Source organism: Protopterus annectens, chromosome 3.part1 (assembly GCF_019279795.1).
Source record: "Protopterus annectens isolate FY-2018-M chromosome 3.part1, PAN1.0, whole genome shotgun sequence".
NCBI classification, from domain to species: domain Eukaryota; kingdom Metazoa; phylum Chordata; order Ceratodontiformes; family Protopteridae; genus Protopterus; species Protopterus annectens.
This window is the reverse complement of record NC_056732.1, coordinates 363,168,875-363,187,579: the sequence shown is the minus strand read 5'-3', so window position 1 is coordinate 363,187,579 and position 18,705 is coordinate 363,168,875.

Genomic DNA, 18,705 nt, shown 5'->3' with positions numbered 1-18,705 from the left:
TGTTATATATTTTTAGAGCTGCACAACTCAGAATTACCAAAACATTCTTCAAACAGTTTCATATAAGATTGGGAAGATTTCTTTGGGAACCTAGGAAGACGAGAATTTCATATGAAAAATTGATGGCTCCAAAAAATAAGGGGGGGCTGGAATTACCGGATTTCGAAATGTGCTATTTAGTGATTCAGGCCAATAGGATTTTAAAGACGTCTTACTTCGATAGTGATAATAGAAAATGGACACCCAAATGGGTGCTCTTAACGTACAAGTATATAAATGAAGTGGGAGTCAATGCTAAAGCATTACCCTTTTTAAATAATTGGACAATGAGTAAATATAAGTTAATGGAGCACATCAAAAGCTATGTAACGGCAATTCAAACTCTTTTCGCTTCCTTAAATTTACTAAAATATATGATGGTTTTCCAACCGTTTCATAGGAACCCAAATTTAACAATTGGTGGGCAATTGATTGATCTAAAGAAATTCCCTTTAATCATGGAGTTAACTGTACTCGATTTATATCCTTTTCTAGGAGTACCAGTACATGATATTTTAAAAGAAATAGAACTCCCTATTTCCTATTTAATTATAGTAAGACAGCTAAAAGACTTGGTTATAAACTATTTTAACAACTTTGAAATGAAAGGGGAAAATTTAATCATTTCTCGTAATCTATGGGAAGCGCTGTTGCAGGATAGAAAATATATAACCGCAGCATATAAATTGATAAAAGAGAGGAAATATAATAATTATATTCTTTTATCGAGTTACTGGAGAGAGAAATTGATATTGCCAGACGACAATAAGATATTGGAGGCATTTAAATTAACATTAAAGTCCGTATCCCTTCAGAAATTGGTATTTACGCAGCTGATGATATTTAACAATGCATACTATACTCGTCTCACTTTGCACAAATTTGATGCGAAGAATTCACCCATATGCCCACATTGCTTTGATCAGACAGCAGATTTGCTTCACATGTTCTGGAGTTGTAAGTGCATTTATAAATTGTGGAATTCATTAAAATTGCAGTTACAAAAAATGGGTTACCAAAATTCAACACTCTCTTGGGAGTTTATGATTCTTCATATTCCCCCGGAGAATCTAAATAAATCAAAAACTATTGTAATTATGAATATTTGCCTATTAATGAAATTATATATAGCCACAAATCGGTTGAACCCAGCCCAGACATCGTGGGAAAATTTCAGATTGTTGGCAATAAAACACATCTTAGTGCATAAACTGTTAATTAGTGATCACAAGAAAAATATCAGCAACATAAAAATCTGGGAGCATATTTTTAATATTATTTTGGCTTAAGAGGTTACTATCCACTTTTTCTCGGGAACCAGAATATAGTCTAAATCAACCTTAGATTAGATAGAAAATGTACAGAAAAGACAGATTGTTGGCTTGGATTTGTTAATGTTGGATTTTTTTTTTTTTTTTATTATTTTCCTTTTGATTGTTAGTGCTGTACCTTTGATCAATACATGAGGTTGATATAAATGTAAAATTAACCAATGGAAGCATTTTGTATATATTGTATATAATGTGTGAATTTGTAATATGGTTGTGAAAAATAGTAAAAAATGATTATTGAAAAAAAAAAAAATAAAATAAAATAATAATACATGACCACAAGACTAAGAACCTGGATAATATAGCATCATATTTTTCTAATTTAAGTGCAATACCCATACTGTCTCTGCAACCACAATTTCTACCACCCCACTGTACAAAAGGTACTTTTTCCAGACTCACATAGATAATGCCACCATCTTTAAGTTTCATGGCAATTGCCCTTGAATAACAGCAAAGCACAGTTGTGTATTGTTTTCATAGATTCATAGAGTTTACAATGCAGACTAACTCTGGGATTCAGCAAGCAGCCATGCAGGAATAAGTTATTCCTGCACGGCAGGGACCATTCCTGTTCAGCATGGCAGTGCGCCATGTATATGTATGAAGGCGTGCTGCCGTGCTCTAAAACAGACACGGTTCCATGTATGAGCACAGGGGGTGTGTGTGACAGCAGAGCTCTCACAATATACACAACCCCTGCACTCCAGAATTGCCTTTTGGCCATTTAAAATGAGCAAGAATGCTCGTAACACCCCAACCCATCAGGATAACAAATCTGGTCAAAGCCATAAGGGACAATCGTCCCTACCAAGACGAATGTTGTTAGAATAACATATTTAGCATAAGCACATAGTGCACACCTCCCAACCCATCAGAGTAAGAAATGTGGACAAAGCCAAAAGGGATAATCATCCCACAAAGCAGAAAGTTGATAGAATAACAGGTTCAGCATTAGTAAGGATATTCTGAAGGGTACAAATAAAATAACACAAAAAATATATTTTTTTAAACATGCAATAAAGTTTAAGCGTAGCTGCGTGAGAGTGCCCGTTGCTTAGCTATGCTTAGTCCAGCTTAAACAGCACAAGAAGTTAAATAGGAAGAGACAGCCAGCATAAGCAGTGTTTTAATAGTGTAGTAGTTGGAGTGTACGCTTTGCAAACAGCCATTCCTGGTTCGATCCCCACTATAACCAATTTGCATTTTACACATGAAAGCAGTACATAAGCATTTATTTTTATAAGTAGCTACTAAATAACATATATTTGTTAACCAGAGTACTGTATTAGGTCCAGATGTGAGGTGTCAGTTTAATAAAGTTGTGAAACCCCCATATAAACACAATTGCCCCATACAGTAGAGTCACACATAAATAAATGTAATAAAAGCACATTGGGGATGTCAGGGACAGTAAACAATTTTATAATATGTAATTAATGATGAATCAATGCCATACAGCAGATAGTCTATAAAATGAAAAATAAGCAATGCTAAGCATTGCACAGCTCTGCTTACCAGGAGTAAGTATTGTGTAAATATGACTGCTAAGCAATTTGCCCATTGGTAAGCAGTGCTGAACCTGGTTCTTTAAGCACTGCCATTCTTAGCTAAGCAGGTTTGCCCATAGCTTAGCTTATCTTAGCACAGCATTTTCAAAACTGTCCAATCACGGCAAAGAGTGGGAAATCAGTCATATTTAAACTCCACAGGTGGGAATACAGTTCATAATTGGTTGCAGCTTCCCACTGTAGGCAGTATGGCAGGAGTTGGTGAGTGCATGCGCGTCCATGTGCAGCGCTGGGGCATACAGGAGTCCAAGGGCATGGTAGGACTCCTGGTACAAAGCCATGATGAGAGACTGCTGCAGGGTCAGTACCAAGGCTCCCAGTATAAAGCAAAAGCCTGGGACCATCTCGCCCGTGATTTCACCAGTGCCACTGGTATCCCTCAGACTGGTGAGGAGGTCTGGCACCACTATGCCGACTTGAAGCGGAGAAAGAGGGAGCTCTTGGATGAGTGGGTCCAAGAAGCAAGACAGAGGGGTGATGTCCCAGCAGAGTGTAAGTACTCATACTAATAACTGTTTACTTATGTCCAGCCTATGTATATGATGGATAGGTATGCTTAAATATTTCTTTATTTCCCTTAGAGCTGCAGCTGAGCAGGCTGTGAATCAGGAAGCCCATGCTAGTAGGTTGCAAAGGCTGCGTCGCAAGGCTGTTGAGTAACAATCCTGCTTGTAGTAATCATACCAAATAAATATAAAGTAGTAGAAAGTCACCTGGCAGTATAAAATCTGTGTATGGGTTGTACTGAATAAACCAGACAATATGACAGTAATAGTCCCATATAGGTCATATTTAAATAAACTGTAACTGCCTGGCAATAAAGCTCTAAATCCTGGACTGGTTGTGTTTCCTCTGGTATTGTATGGCTTTTATTGTTGCATTATCTGAATAGTAATGTTCTGTTAACCACTGTTACCCACACTGTGCTACATAAAGAAATGTCTAGGAATGTCTGTATAAGACTGTTGTAAGTACAGGATCAGATTGTACAACCAAGAGAGACTTAGACAGATAACACTGAGGAGCTAGACAGCAAAATCTAAATAGCACACTCTGATAAAAACTTAAATTGTTGTATTTTTAGCAGACACACCCATGGTTCGAATCCTGGGAGTGGTAGTAAGCTATATGCATAATCATACCTCTCAAAAGTACAGATTTTTTCAGACTGTCCAGATAATTGGCTCATATTTTCTGCCTGTTCCTCTGTCCCCTGGCAAATCAATCGGATGATCTCAGAATTGTAGTCACTAAATAATGACATTCATTTGATTTTCAGACCACAAAACCTTCAGAAAATGTGTATTAAAACAAATCCTGTCACTCTAGCAACTTTCCAAGTTTATGAGATCAACATTCAAAATATGTCCCTATTTGTATCCCCATGTTGTCAAGCATTGTCCGAGAGGTATGTGCATAATATTAACTAGGAATCTAAGAATATGTGTAGAAACAGTCAGGTAGTTTTAACAAACATTCCCCCCACAGGTTTGTCAGATAAGAAAACTGTAACTGCCTGCCAATAAAGATTTAAATCCTGGACGGGTAGTGTTTACTCTGGTATTGTATGGCCTGATATGTAGTATTCACTAACATCTAATATCAGAATAGTACTGTTGTGTCAACCACTGTTTCTCACACTGTGCTACATAAAATATATCTAGGAATGTCTGTATAAGATTGTTGTAATTACACGGTCAGATTGTACAACCAAGAGAGACTTAGAAAACACTGAAGGAATAGACAGCAATATCCATATAGCATACTCTGATGAAACTTAAAGTATTGTATTTTTAGCAGACACAGCCATGGTTCAAATCCTGGGAGTGGTAGTAAGCTGTATGCATAATCATACCTCTCAACTGTACACATTTTGTCAGAATGTCCATATAATTGGCTCATATTTTCTGCATGTTCCACTGTCCCCCTGGCAAATCATTGGGATGATCTCAGAACTGTAGTCACTAAATAATGACATACATTTCATTTTCAGACCTCAAAACCTTCAGAAAATGTATATTAAAACAAATCCTGTCACTCTAGCAACTCTACAAGTTTATGAGAGCAACATTCAAAATATGTCCCTGTTTGTACCCCATGTTGTCAAGCTTTGTCCAGAGTGTGTGCATTAAGAGATTTAGAGGTATGTGCATAATATTAACTCGGAATCTGAGAATATGTGTAGAAACAGTCAGGTAGTGTTAACAAACATTCCCTCCACAGGTCTACCAGGTAAGAGATGTAGAATTTAGCTATAAGACTGTCAGAAAAATATGTATTAATGTGTGCATGCTTAATGCTAATTAGAAGCTAAATGAGTTATCACGTTTTTCATTCTATTTTATATGCACTGTTTTATATACAGTTGAGTTTCATATGAGACTGAAAATATGCTTTTTGAAACTGCAGTGTGCTTTCTGAGACTTGCAAGGTGCCCTCTGACCTAGTAATTGCTAGCACAGCAATATTCATGTTTATGCCTTTTGGAAATGTACTTGAGAAGCAGGTGCTTATCTGCTAGGTCAGGAAAGAATGAATGAACAATGCTATATCCTGTAAATGTAATGATTCTAAACAATCAGCTCTGTTCGAAGTATGAGAACATGTGCAGCTGCAGTAGCTTAGAGATAATGTAGACAAAGGATTATTAGAGAAATGAACTGCTAGCTTTGTGCTTGAATTAACCATAGTACCTTGAATGGTAACATTACATGTATCTAACCAGTGGTAACCAAGGCCACGTTGTTTTCCTTAGGAAATTTCTCATAAAAATTGATAAATCAGCAGAAATTCATGAGACTAATTGTTAATAAGTGATGATGAAAAGACTCGTGATTTGTTACGTCAGCTTGGTAGGTAATGTCTTATTAGAAAGTGTATAAAAATGAAAGTATTTCCTGTTTCTAGTTAGACAAACTCTGTAATAGCACATTTTTGTTTCCTTGTTGCAGGATTAAAGTGCCTTAACCTGAACCTACCATGTTTTGATAATTTTTAAAGTATATTTTTCCTTTGACAGTTTGGTCCTTCGAACCGGAAAGTACCTCTCACTCTAGGCCTAGGTCAGAATTGGGCCCGGTGGCATGTAAACGTACGGAGAAGCTGCCACATCAGCTCTTCTGTTTTGAAAGACCTCAGTCTGAATTGTCCTTTGAAAGAGGCCAGCCACTGTTTCTGATCTGGGATTGGAGGATGAGTCAACGATCTGGTGGATCAACTCACGGAAGGTCAGGTAAGGAGGAATTTATTTTGGATCAGGGACTAGTTACAGAACTGTTTTTGTCAGTAAGATTTGCATGTGCAGATCAGGGACGAAAAGGTTACTGTTTTGTCATAGATCAGGGAAACAGAATAGGTAGACAGTTATTCTAGATAAACTGTGAAAAGGTGTGAAATTGCGGTACCACGTGATAAGAAGGGTTACGTAACAATTTACAGCCTAGCTGAAGGCAACATGGGAAATCAGTGCACGAAAAGTTCCCGAGACCCGCCCCTAACCGAAGACGCAAAATATATGCAATTACAGAGTGCCGATAATGTTAAGTACTATACGAAATGGGTTGACAAATACAAATTTGATGGTAATTTAGATAAATCTTCACTTATTAAACTTGTTAGACAACTTAAAACAGACACAAAAGGTCAGCTAAAAAAGCAATGGCAATTAGGAGTCCCTCAGGCACATAGGTGGCTTGAGGAAGCAAATCGCAGGGAACAAAAGATTAAAAATTCAAAAGCAATGTCCTTAGACAAAGAAGATAATAACTTGATAATAGCAACAGCCCCACCTCCGCCCCCTCTGCTTCCTTTACCAGAATATGAAGCGAGTGGACAAGCTGATCCACCTCCGCTATACCCAGCTGCCCCTGCAAAATTAAAACTGTTTGTCAGGGATCCTATCGAGACTAGGTCTCGAACACGTAACTTGAGAAGGGATATTGAATTATATGAGATGAATAGAAATTCACAAACTATGAGTGAGGAAGAAATATGTCCACTCATAGAAGTACCAAATCCACAGGCAGGACAGGCAGGACAGGATCCGACTCTTCTAGTATATAGACCATGGACACCGGAAGATATCCGGAAAGCCACAGAGGGAATTCCTCATCCGAAAGTTAATTTTAGAAAATTCTTGGAAGACTTACAGGGTATGAGGTTAAGTTACCACTTGAATGGAGAAGAAGTAGAAAAGGTAGTTAGACAAATTGTAGGTCCGGATTGGCACATGATCAGTGGCAACTGGAATCCCCGTGACGCAGAGCTCAGACCACTCCCACATAGTAATGCAGAACTAGACAACAGAGTGAAAGGTCTGACAGACCGAATCTCTGAAAAATGGAAGCCTAGGGCTGATTGGACTTGCATTAATCAGTGCATACAACAAGAAGGTGAAACTGTTGATAGATATTATGCCAGACTATTAGAATGTTTTAATAACCATTGTGGAATGCAAGTACCTGAAGATCAAACACATGATTCCCCATATGAGCAACAGCTAACGAATGCGTTCTTAAAAGGCAGTATTACTCCCATTAGCAGCTTTATTACAAAGCACATGGTAGATCATCGTACAAATAGATTACAGTCATTACTTGAATATGCAACACATGCTGAAAGGCATTTTAATAGCAAGAAGAAAAAGAAAGCTCAAGTATTTGCAGTAGAAGATGGGTCAGAAGTCTTTGTAGTACAAACCGGGAAGAAGGGTAAGAAAAATGCCCAGGGAAACAAACAATCTGATAAATGATCAGAAGATTTTGAAGAAAGAAAGAAAAGGGGTGAATGTTTTAAATGTGGGAAAAAGGGACATTTGGCAAGGGATTGCAGGCTAAATAAGAAGGTAACTACGGAAGATAAGGAGGGTGAGGAATGACTATATGATAGTCAGGAATCATTGGATGAGAATAAACAGGAAAAGACAAATGCAAATGTGGTAGTAAGGGTAGAGGATGTGACAGAAGGGATAGAGGATGTACATGAATTCATAGATGATGAAGAATATGAAATTTTGGACTTAGCATTATTGAGCCTAGAGCTCTACTTAGCAGACACAAAACCGGAAGTTACGCTTCTGGTAGAGGGAAGGGAAGTCAAATTTTTGTGTGACTCAGGGGCTTCACGGACCCTGATACATCCTTCCAAACTCCCAGAAGATTCAGAATTACCAGATTACATACTAGTGAAAGCAGCTAATGGACAGCTGTATCGGGAGCCACTCTCCCATGACATAGCAATAACCAACCCCGTTTCAGGAATGACCCAGAAAAGCAAAATTGTTGTTTCTGCAAAACGCCCAGTAAATCTTTTGGGCAGAGACTTGATGCAAATATTTGGCATAGCCTTAGTTCCAACCATGCAGGGTATGGAAGCACAGCGACAAATGGATACTTTTTTAGTGCGACCGGAGGGTAAAACATATTATTGGTACAGCCAGGACTTAGTTACGACTGGTCCAGGGGCAGTAACCGAAGAACTGATGAACGTAGCCATCAGCAAATCCCCCTCCCTTGACACGGACAAACAGCATTTGTTGTATTGTACTCTATATTACTGCAACAGACCAGGACCTGATAAAGAATATGAGCAAGAGTTGTTTAAAAACCATGCTAATAGGCTAGTATTACGAAATTTGTACTGGGACACAGAAGGAAACTGTGTAATAAGCTGTTCATTGCCCCAGGAGTTTTTAGCACTTTACAAATCTAATCGATTGCCACATGTAAGCTTAACTAAAAATAGAAATCTGAAGTGGGCAGACCTAGGAGAAAAGTCACGAGGTGGGAAAAGCAGACAGAGTTAGAACTCTCTGAACAAGGAGTACAGAAGCAGAAATTGAATTGGATAACAGACACACCCAGCTGTGCACTGACAGGCAAGTGAGGATAGCTGAGTATTACTCTTACTGGAGGAAGAGGAAAAAGCCTTAGGAGACATACCAGAGACTCTCTGGTCAACAGGGAAATCAGATGTAGGACTTAATCGTACAGTAGGACCAGTTACTATTACACCAAAATCAGCATTTAGACCTCAGAAAAGACAGTATCCCTTGAGAAAGGATGCAGAGATAGGGATCAAACCTATAATAGCAGCCTTACTTAAGGAAGGAGTCTTAATAGAATCTCCCGATTCATCATGTAATACACCCTTATTTCCTGTTAGGAAAGCAAACGGGGAGTGGCGTATGGTCCAAGATTTACAAGCTGTGAATGACGCAGTTATACCCAGGACACCAACGGTGCCAAATCCACACACCTTGTTGAATGATTTGAAACCACAACAGAAGTATTTTTCTGTGGTAGATATTAGCAATGCATTTTTCTCAATACCGATACACCCAGACAGCCAACATTGGTTTGCATTTACATTTCAGGGGAAATGGTATACATATACGAGATTACCACAGGGATATTGTGAAAGTCTGATATTTGTACAAGAAATGGCAAGTAACCTGGTGGGATTTATCCCACCGAAAGGAAGTCAGATTTTACTTTATGTAGACGACATTCTGCTGGCAGCCCCTACCCGGCAAGAATGCAGAGAGGATACCATAGCATTATTACAATTTTTAGCTACTCAAGGACACAAGGTAAACAAGAACAAACTGCAACTTTGGAGAAAACAGGTTAAATACCTGGGATATTTAATATCCAAAGAGGGCAGAATATTAGATGAAGACAGAAAAACAGCAATATTACAAGCACCTAGACCAACAACCAAGAAGGAAATGATGTCCTTCCTGGGAACTACTAACTTTTGTCGGAGTTGGATACCAAATTATGCTTTGGAATCTGCTCCGCTGACTAATTTGATATTCAAAAAGCCGGATTTATTACAGTGGACACCAGAAGCAGAATTAGCTTTTTGCAAACTGAAACAACAGATAGCATCTTCCTTAGTTTTAGGATTACCAAACTATCATAAGCGATTTTTCCAAACTGTAGACTGTAAGCAAGGTTATATGACATCAGTGTTAACACAACAGCATGGGGACAAACAACGCCCCATAGCTTACTATTCATCACAGCTAGACCCAGTGGCGTGATCCTTGCCCCACTGTGTACAAGCAGTAGTCACAGCTGCAATGGCAGTGCAGGCTTCAGCCTCAGTAGTATTGTTCCACCCTCTCACATTGAGAGTGCCTCATGCAGTTGCGATTATTTTACTGCAAGAAAAAGTAGCATATCTTGCTCCTGCTAGACATCTTTCCTGTATGACTATACTGTTGAGCCAACCTCATATGACAATTGAACGATGCACCACTTTGAATCTGTCAACCTTGCTCCCAACCCCTGCAGATGGTAAACCACACTGCTGCCTGCAGGAGATTGAGCAAAAGACACTACCTAGAAAAGATATTACAGATGTTCCCTTGGATGATGCTGAGGTGACATACTATGTGGTTGGCTCCTGCAGGAGGGGTCCTACAGGACAGAACCTAGTGGGGTATGCAGTAGTTTCTGATACCGAGATTTTAGAAGCAAAGTCTTTACCACACAACTTATCTGCACAAGCAGCAGAGTTGATTGCCTTGACGAGGGCATGTACCTTAGCAAAAGGTAAGAAAGTGAATATTTTTGCTGACAGTCAGTATGCTTTTTCTACTGTACATGTTTTTGCGCAACAGTGGAAAAACAGAGGAATGATAACATCTACTGGAAAACCAATTAACCATGCACAATTTATTTTAGATTTGTTAGACTCTATTCAGTTACCTCAGAAAGTAGCTATTTGCAAATGTGTAGCTCATACCAAGCAACAGGATAGAATTTCAAAAGGTAATGCGAGAGCTGATACAGCTGCAAAACAGGCAGCTTCAGCTTCAGATGTTTTTCTTTTGAGTGAAGAATTACAACCTTCTGAGATTTTAGATTTAGAAATGTTAAAAACAATGCAGACACCTACTACAAATGTAGAGAAACAAAAGTGGATAAAACGAGGAGCAATCCTTGAAACGGGACTGTACATCTCCAAAGAAAAGAAACCAATCTTACCATCTAACTTGTTTACATATGCAGCTTTGTAGAGCCATGGGCAGAGCCATGTCTCAACAGGGGGGATGGTACAGTTAGTGAATCGAGTGTTTACGATGTATGGATTTACTAATTACACAAAAAATTTTTGTGCAGCATGCCATGTTTGTAACAAGCATCATGCACAAGGGGCATTGAATCCTAAGCAAGGGAGTTTCCCTACACCACCGTATCCATTTCATACTATTTGTATGGATTTTATAGAACTAAACAAATGCGAAAATAAGAAGTACTGCCTTCTCATTATAGATATGTTTTCCAAATGGGTGGAAGCTTTTCCAACGAAAAATCCAGATGCAGCTACTGTTGCAAAGGTCCTTGTTAAAGAAATTATACCTAGATCTGGCATACCGGAAAAGATTTATAGTGACAATGGCACACATTTTGTAAACCAAACAATACAACAACTTAGTCACTATTTTGGGATGTCGTTAAAAAACCACTGTGCATACCACCTCCAATCTGCAGGATTAGTAGAGAGGCATAATGGGGTGTTGAAGAGTAGACTTAGGAAATTGATTAGTGAGACACAAAAGAACTGGGTGCACTGTTTACCTCTGGCACTGCTGAGCATGAGAACTGTTCCAAATGCAAAAGGATTAACTCCTTTTGAAGTTTTGTTTGGGAGGGCATATTATACACCTCAATGGAAACCTCTCATATCTGTAGAGCAGGAGGCTGACAGTTCACTTGCAGGGTATATGAGGTGATTTTTGAATAACAAACTTTTGCAGTTAAATTCTGTTTCAGATAAAGAGCAAACGAAATCGGAAGCAGCAGTAGCCCCAGGCACCTGGGTCTGGGTGAAGGTAGTGAAGAGAAAGAATTGGAGTTCTCCGAAGTGGGAAGGGCCGTACCAGGTACTACTGTCGACACCCACTGCAGTCAAGATCGCGGAGCGAGCATCCTGGATTCATTTGATACAATGTAAACTGGTTAAGAACTTTGAACTAGACAAAAACCTTGTTACTGTTGTACAACGAGAACAAAATGACCAGGTACAGAGTGAATAGAGACCCTGAACAACCTCAGAAAACTTGCATGATTATTTTGATAGCTATGCTAATAACATTGTTCTTTTTGTTGTGGCCTTTCCTTTTTCCTGCCACAAAAGTTGAACTGATTAAGCGAGATGAACCAAGCATAGACTGGCACCCGAACTTTAAAACTTATCAGGCAATTACACGTGTTTATGCTGAGACTTTTAATGTTTCAAACTGCTGGATCTGCAGGGTAATGTCTTACTAGAAAGTGTATAAAAATGAAAGTATTTCCTGTTTCTTGTTAGACAAACTCTGTAATTGCACGTTTTTGTCTCCTTGCTGCAAGATTAAAGTGCCTTAACCTAAACCTACCATGTTTTGATCATTTTTAAAGTATATTTTTCCTTTGACAAAGACAGTTGAAGTATACACTGTTTACAAACATGCCACTGCCCAAACCAATGCCATAGTGTATTGTAATAATACCTGTACAGTAATGATTAGAGCAATGATCATTAAAGTTGTGAGTACTGTAAGGATATATAAGTTTTTAATTGACATCTCTCTCTACCCCCACCATATATGCAACAATAATCTAAACACACAAATCAATGGGTAGGTTTACACCAAACCTACTGTTGGGACATATCTCCTACTGTTCAACAGATATTGAAATGTGTTTATATTAATGTTCCATGTTGAAATACTATCATTGGTGGCCTATTGCTATCAATGTAACCTGCATGCCATTGTAATGGCCACTGTGGTTCCATATATGCATGTGTTCTGTTTGCTATGCAACTGTTCCAAATCTAGTGTTTTGGGTTAATGGGAATATCTATGCATGCTGTTGTAACTAATCATGGATTGTGTTGACTATTAATCACCCACATATGTTTTAAAAATGCAACACCATAGCATGTTTGGGAAGTCCGGTCCCAGCGGACCCACCTCTCGCACCTCATCTGGCTGTTGCACCGGGCCCCAGCACATCTGGGACCCACCCCAGGACCTCCTCATCTGCTGGTCCTGTACCACCTTCGGGTGGAACCACCTCAGGGGATGGGGCTCACCCCCCCGGGAGTGGGTATGGGTAGGATCCTGTCATCTGAAGTCAGATCTGGGGATTGGTGAGTAGCGAGCTCCGAAGGGAGTTTGGAGATCTTCTATGCCAGCTTGAGGGCCGCATGGTGCATTTAAAGGGTCAGCCTGCACCTCCTGCTCAGCCCCCAGCACAGCCACTTTTCAGGCCGTGAAGTTGCTGTGGTGACTGCCCATGGGTGGGGACCTCAGTTTCACTGTTTCCATTTGGGGGCTCATAGGCTTCCGATTTCCAAACACCCCTCCCCGTCCAAGGTGTTTGCCCCCCACATGTGTCATATACTGCCACTGTATGCTGTCTTGTCTGTCTTCCTACCCAACCTACCTCCCAAATATACCTACTATCCTTCCCCAACATCCCACTCTTACCTTAAAAAAAAGGGCAATCTGTTCCCCAAAGAAATTTCGCCCAGGTACAATATCCCGTATACGGCTCCCTGCATATACACTCCAGGAAAGTGATGTAATTATAAACTTCATTGTACTACATCATGGAACCCTATTTGGATGCAGGGCCCATGATCTGCAGGGAGAGGACCGCTCTGTGAAATGAGCTTGTCCACAGGGTAAATGATGTCAGCCTGCATAACTGCAGTTATGAGCAGGTGCGACATCATTGCACCAATATGATCCGCCATGCCTGTCAGTGTGCTGCTGCAGTTAGCAGGCAGCAGCTAGCCACAGGTGGGGGTCATGCCATCCAGCCCCCACTGACACATGCTGAGGAGCTCCTCACCAGCCTAGGGGCACCAGCCAAGCCAGGAACCTGAAGATAGCATTGTGGAGGCAGGTGCCACCCATACAATGGATGAGGAGTGTGCAGGTAAGGCCCCAGGGCACATTAGTAGACCATTGTTGCTTATCCATCTTCATCTGTAAAGTATCTTCATGCATATGTCAGATAACATAGTCTGTTGCTGCAGTGTATTCATGAACAGATATGCATAATCTTTAGTATTGTAGATTTATATTGATGATGTACTGAAATGCTGCTCCCACCCTGTACCAATGCCACAGGTGTGGCTACTGACATTAAATCTCTCACACAACTATGTAGATCCCTCTGGTATACAACTGGGGCAGCAGCCTGTAGCAGGAGAGTATGAAGTTGTTTTGTTCAGGTTTGTCAATACACCAGCCATGTTATGGCCATGGTATTTGCCATGCACACATTTAACACACCTCCCCATAATGTATGCTGTACATGTTCACTTATTATTACTGTTAACTGCACTGCATCACAGTGGTCACCATGGTGGCATATCTGAAGGGTATATAAGAGTCCTACAGTATACTTAACAACCTGTCAGTGCAAGATGTGTGGACAGAGATGAACATAATGGTGGGACAAATGGCCTACAGTAAGGACATGTCTGAAACATTACCCTTATACAGTGGCTACAACAGTGAATATACCACTATTACAATTACAACTGTTCCTGATCTAAACAACGGCAAATCACAATACCATATTTCACACCTTTTACAGCCTGTAATGTGATCCTAACATAAGCAATGAATGTGTAATATGGAATCCTATGTTGGGACAACAAATGTGGGGAATACATACCTTAACAAACACTGGAAGCATATGTGTGCACACACTCCAAATAACATATTGTGGAAGCAGCTTTTGAGGTACTGACAGCATTCACTCTTCTTGAGTACACACCTTCTATCAAGTACAGGGCCTCGATGTTACACCAAGAAATGGTCTGCTGTCCAAGAAGTATGTCCATGACATTTTCCCACTTACTTGCAACAGAGGCAGCTGTGGCTTTCACACATCTTACAAACCATGGAATGGATCCCATATCTGAAAGGTAGCACTCAGGAGTGGGAGAAGTAGCCTTACCTCACCATTGCATATATCATGGCAAACAGTGCAGACAGTCATGCATGTGTGTATGAAGTATGGGACAACATTAATGTAGAAAATAAACAGATGCCCATCCAAGACAGATGACAACACATGTTGCAAACTGGTCATGGAGGCTGCCCAGAAACATGCAGCAACACTAAGGGATTTGCAGGAATGTCTAGCAAGTACTGCTTGTGCGGTACCTGTGTCGACAATTGCCTGGAATCTGCATAAGTGTGGCCTGTGGGTTAGGGTAATCAGATGGAAGAGTTGTTCCACAGGAAACATCATCCTGGGCTCTCTACAGGTAGCATATGCATAACATCAAGTCTCCAAAAGGCATGTGTTGCAATATGTAATGGTGTGCTGAGACCAAGGTTGAAAACTACAGACAGTATTAATAAAGATTCATATGGTGCACAAGCAACACCTCACTCCACCTCAGGCCCACCATCCCCATTTTTACCTTGCTGGTGCCAGTGTACACCTTTAGGTTTGCTTTTCATTAGCAGGAACTAGGCCGGTAGACATGGCGTTCTGAAATTGGAACACTGCAAAATGACACTCATGTGTGGCCCAAGCATCTGCAATAAGGCTGAGGATGGGGAGGGGTGTCATCCTGAAACACAACAGTGAACTGAAGCATACATCCAAAGCTCGCTAAGAATGGCTGTATCTGAACACAGTCAATGTCATGAATTGTGCCAGACATAACTCTGACTCCGCAGCAAAAGTGAAGGCACTGTGTGAACTCCAAGGGCTGTGCACATGAGCTGACCTTGCAATCCGGCAGAGTTAGGGGACATTTTTAGGGTGGAGTGACCAGATAATGGCAAGTGAAGATGGGCCATGCTAGTATACCCCTTCAAGAAAGAGTGACTGCTGTAGTTCACTTAACAGGTGCTGCAACAAACCATTGTGTTAAGGGTGTGCACACTTATGCAACCCACATATTGTATGCATCTCAATCAGCATCTGCACGATTAACACATTTGTTTGATACTGCATTTATTGCACAGATCATATGTCACATATCAGGTGTGTGTAATGTTAACATATGCAGTATTGTGGCCCCATTGCATATCATGGAAGAGGCTAGCATATCAACAAGGGTGTGTACACTCCTCATAGCCACAGTAAGCTTTAAAGGTTTTCAGTGTAATTGGATTTTATTGCTCATACATGCATTGCTGCTGATGAGATCTGCAAATTAGAGGTCAGGCATTAACTATTGACATCTGTCCTCATATCATCCCATGTATGTGTCAGACAAATACATAAGGCTGTGAGCAACTGAGCAAACATAACTGCGACACATATACACAACCAGAAATGGCATGTACACTTGTTAGGTATGGTGCATAGTACATGCCAGGTTGCTGTACGAGTGCACAGCAGTACTGTGTACATGGGTGCAGTGTGTTCCAGGGGAATGGGCAACACCTACTAACACAATTCATGCATCACAGAGATGTATAATGTTGGTAACAAGGATTGAGAATAGCTGCAGTGCATGCTGTTGAGAGCCATATGTCATGCATATTGGCTGTTGGGTAATGAGAGGTCTGTGCAAAATCTTTGTGCCACCTCACCTGTAAGTGTGTGTGTGTGTGTGTGTGTGTGTGTGTGTGTGTGTGTGTGTGTGTGTGTGTGTGTGTGTGTTTGTGTGTGTCTGTGTGAGTGTTTGTAGAGGTAAGCAATAACGTACAGGTCTTAAATTACATTTTTTGTTTTCCCCTCACAGGTGGCAAGGTGGGTCAGGGTCCCTCCTGCAGGCAAACTGATGTTAGTGTCCATACAGACTCTGACAATGATGCTAGGTATGGTGAGGCACAGGCAGGGTTATCAGGGGCTGAAGCTGTGCCATCGGTTGACATCCCACTTTTATCCACCCCATCCCCGCACACAATCACAATGCCTATACATACCCCATCACCAGTGGTCATAGATGAGGGACAGTTTGTGGGTGTTGGCATGGGACAGGACAGTTTGGGGACTATGGCAAGTGTGTCTGCACACAGCAGCCATAGCTGGATGACCGGTGAGGTACCACACAGGCAGATGTACAGGGGAGCTCATAGGAGGGCTGCTGGCCATCATACCCTTAGCAGAAGTGCCATAGTAGGTGTCACCAGATACATGTTTTAGGCCATCCTGGAGAAACAGGCACATATGGAACATTACACCAGACAGAGTCTGAGGCTCCAGAGGGCTACTCACTCTGCTGTACTTAACAACATATGTGATCTTGCAGGTGCCCTCCATTATTTTACAGAGGTCCTGGATAGATGGTTGGTTGAGATGGTGAGAATCCTCAACCATGTGGTGTCTGTGTCAGAGCATATGGTGGGAGTAGGGTGTCAGCCACGTGGATGTAGGTCAGCAACACCAACAGGTAGAGGTCTACGTGGATGTGCAACAAGTCACAGCCACTCCCGTAGTGGCAGTACCAGCACTGCAGGGGTGGTGCTGTTCACACCACAATGCAGCAGGCCACTTGCACGTGGTCTTGGCTGGTCCCAACAGGGACACAGATCCAGCAGACATTTGTCATCATCAGGGGAGAGTAACATATCTGGGCTTCTACCTGGTAGTGTCCATGGAACCCCTGGCAGGCACAGTTCCCGAGTCCATGGCCAGACACGGTGAACTGTACACCTTGCCATGTATGGTCTGCAGCTGTCCAACAAACCGCATGGCAGAACTGTGTGCATACATACAAAAACACATCACCAACACAGCTAGGACACCTCCATACCTACACACATCACATCTGCACAGCCCAGTTGATAAAGAACACACACATGATGTCAAACAAATTACTCAGCCTAGGTCTCTGGCAAACCCACAACACACCCTGTGCATATGATGATACCTGTGCCACATCCCTGTCATCCATACCATTGATGCAGGGACATGCTAATATGGTTCTGATGCACAGGGTGAATGTACTAAGGTTTAGCAATGTAATGCTGTATAGTATGTTTTCAGCTGGAATGTTTAATGCTTACATGTCAGGATGTGTAGCTGTCCAGCCATGATGCATTATAACTTTTATTAACACTGACTGATTGTGGTCTCCATAATGTATTCAGTTTGTGTTGTATGTGTCTATGTGTCAGCAGGATGTTGGTCTGCCATTGTTTCCTACAAGGGGTATGGCACTGTGGTGACACATTGACTGTGTCACATCCTGGGTACAGCTAAACACAAGTAACAGGTCTGTATAACAGTTACTGCATGTACCACATGGCTGATAGGTCTGAGGGCTATATACAGGTGAGTGCATGGTGGCTGATGTCAGCAGCTCTTCTACAGTGGACAATGGTAAGTGTACTGGGTGGAATACACCAAATATTTATGAATAGCACACACACACACACACACACACACACACACACACACACACACACACACACACACACACACACACACACACACACTTTGGTGTTGATGCAATACACAGAGAATACTGTACACATGGATGTACTTAATTTTGCAGTGAACTCATTCTGGCCTATGTAATTCCACCAAGACATCACATCAGTAAATAATCAGTCTGCCAGTTTAAAGTCATTGACAATGGTACTGGCAGGGTATATGTCCTCTTCCCCAGTGTAGTGCAATCCCTGAGTTGGTAAACATAGATTTGCTGGTAAGGGTGGCACAGCCCTCCAATTTAGAGGGTGTGGGTGGCGTAGAACCACACATAGTGTGATTAACAACTACTTAACCTGTTAACATAAACTGTACAGTATAACAGCAGATTAAGCGGGGGATACACAC